The following is a 2,993-nucleotide window of genomic DNA, read 5'->3' as shown; positions in this document are numbered from 1 at the left end:
AGCCACATATGAGTTAGTATATACTATATTTGTCTTCCTGGGTTACCTCACTCAATATGTTTTCTAACTCTATCCATTTCCACACTTTTCAAGATGCCATTATTATTTACACTGTGTAGTACTCTGTTATATAAATGTACCACACCTTCTTTCTCCATTCTTTGGTTGAGAGGCATTTAGGTTGTTTCCAGGTTCTGAGAAATACTGCTACTATGAACATAGCTGTTTTTAGGTTTTGTTTTGTTTTTCTAAGCGTTGACCTTTATTAAAAAAAATGCTATACATTTATTTCGCTTTCTGACTCTGCGCTTGTGCCTTCAACACTTTCACAAAAATTTTTTGCTCCTCAATAAGGAAAGTCCATTTGATGCTGTCACGGACACACTTGGCACACATGGAGCCACCATAGGCCCGGCTGGCATGCTTCTTTGTTTAAGACAATCTCATGAGGACTTTAGATCTCACAGCATGAACCCCTCGGAGTCGGCCTGAGCACACACCACATGCTGATCTAGGTGCTTTCCCAACCTTCTTGGTGTAAAGGTAAACAATCCTGTTGCCAGGGGTTCGAGACAGCCTAATTTTGTTGGAGGCTGTGTTGTAGGAGAGCCTATGACAGTATGTCAAATGCTGGACCATTCTGAGTGCCTCTGAGCACCATCCCCGGAAGAGGAAAAGTTACTGTGAACATAGTTAAGTGCATGTACTTGGGGAATGATTGAGCATTCTTTGGGTATACACCCAAAAGTGGTGCTGCTGAGTCTTGAGCTAGGTTGTTTCCTATTTTTCTGAGAAATCACCATACTAATTTTCAAAACATCTATACCAATTTGCACTCCCACCAACAATGGAAGAGTGTTCCATTTACCCCATATCCTCTTCAACAAAAGCTGTCTCCAGTGTTTTTGATCTTGGCCATTATGATAGGTATCAGATGGAATCTCAGAGTTGTTTTGATTTGCATTTCTCTGATGGCTAAAGATGTTAAACTTTTTCTGAAGTGTCTTTCAGCCATTTTAGATTCATCTGTTGAGAAGTCTCTGTTTTGGTCTGTACCCGTTTTTTATTGGATTATTTGTTCTTTTGATGGCCAATTTCTTGAGTTCTTTGCGTATTTTGGAGATCAGACCTCTGTCCTATGTGGGGTTGGTGAAGATCTTTTCCCATTCTGTAGGCTGCCGTTTTGTCTTGCTGACTGTGTCCTTTGCTTTACAGAAGCTTTTCAGTTTCAGGAGGTGTCATTTATTGTTTCTTTCAGTGTCTATGCTACCAAGGTTATATTTAGGAAGTCGTCTCCTGTGTCAATATGTTCTGTTGTAATTCCCACTTTCTCTTCTATGAGGTTCAGTGAGGTTGGTTTTATCTTGAGGTCTTTGATCCATTGGACTTTTAGTTTTGTACATGGCGATAGATATGTATCTATTTTCATTTTTCTACATGTTGATATCCAATTATGTTGGCACCATTTGTTGAATATGCTTTCTTTTTTTCATTTTATATTTTTTACTTCTTTGTCAAAAATCAGGTGTTCGTAGGTATATGGATGGATATCTGGGTCGTTGATTAGGTTCCATTGGTCCTCCTGTCTGTTTTTATGCCAATAGCAGGCTGTTTTCATCACTGTAGCTCTGTAAGTAGATTTTGAAATCAGGGATTATGATGCCTTCAGAACTTCCTTTATTGTACATCAAGCCAATAACTAACATCAAACTAAATGAAGGGAAAGTCAAAGCTAAAATTAGGAACAATTTTTGTTTGATCTTTTTTATTTTGTTATTATTCTTTAGATGCCTGTTGGCTTTCTAATGAAAGATAAAAATGGGTTCTTAGTGTCAACAGATGGTGTCACAGGCCCTGGAATTAGAGTTTGTGGGCCTCCATGTGGGTGCTGAGAATTGAACCCAGCTCATCTGGAAAAGTAGCTAATGCTCATAGCTGATGAACTACCTTTGCAGCCCACACAATTTGCCTTATGTGTGAGTTCTGGGCATCACACTCAGCTTCTCATGCTTTCCTGGAAAAGACTACAGAGTGAGCTATTTACTAACAATGTAAGTATAACTAACATCAGTTTTTAGCTGCTCTTAGTATATTTCAAGTGTTCTGTATACACTAAAGGCTAGTTGTTCTGGATAATGAAAACATGAGGTTACCCTGCCATCATAGATACTTGGGCTAGACAGTATTATTTCAACACTTAAAGTAAAATGGCAGGAGTTACCACATTCCTATAAAAATTGTTACCAAATTATGCTGTGCAATAATACAGGCATAAAGCATTTTAAAGTGAAACAATAGTAAAGAATCACCATAAAAACTATAATCTTACAAAACTGGTTTGGTTGTATTAATGATTAATAGAGTTCAGCAAAACAATTATCACCAGGAAAATGATGGATATAAAAACTATTGGAAGGGTACAAGAAAGGAGACAATACTAAAATTACATTCACATTATAACAAAGCTTTAAAGAAACTGTGCATGTTTTACAGAAACAATTCAACAAATGTCCAGTTACAATAGTAGACAACATTCAACTCTCAGTTTTTTTCCCAAGTAGACAGAAAATCAGTGAGGAGCTGGCAAAATCCCTAACAACCACTTGGGTTGATTGATGTTTACAGGGATATGTTATTCTACAAGGGAGGAACTCACATTCTTTTTAAGTGCTTTTAGAAATTTTAAAAAAGAATATATATATAAAGAAGCATCTCAATACACAATGAAAGGCTTGAAATCATACAAATATGTAGCTTCACAGCAGTACAAAGAAACTAAGATTATGAAATGTTAGGAAATAAAATGCTTCTAATACCTCAAATAAATCACAAAAGAAAATAAATTACTTAAGATGCAATGAAGCTTGAAGCAGAACAGAACTTGTGAAAAATGGCTATGAATAGAATCATACAACTTGTTTGTAAAATTAAAAATGAAAATTTAAACCAATGATGAAAAGTTTTCTTTTAGCTACATTGAAAAGAAACTTCGA

General features: G+C 36.2%; 1 pseudogene; it reads right to left on the bottom strand.

Moving 5' to 3' along the window:
- Positions 1-285: 285 nt before the first annotated feature.
- On the bottom strand, positions 286-639 carry LOC121458525 (annotated as a pseudogene).
- Positions 640-2,993: the final 2,354 nt, after the last annotated feature.

The sequence above is a fragment of the Microtus oregoni genome, unplaced genomic scaffold, assembly GCF_018167655.1.
Source record: "Microtus oregoni isolate MIOR12 unplaced genomic scaffold, Mior012 000017F_ref0000208, whole genome shotgun sequence".
Taxonomy (NCBI): Eukaryota; Metazoa; Chordata; class Mammalia; order Rodentia; family Cricetidae; genus Microtus; species Microtus oregoni.
This window is presented reverse-complemented; position numbering and strand designations above follow the sequence as displayed.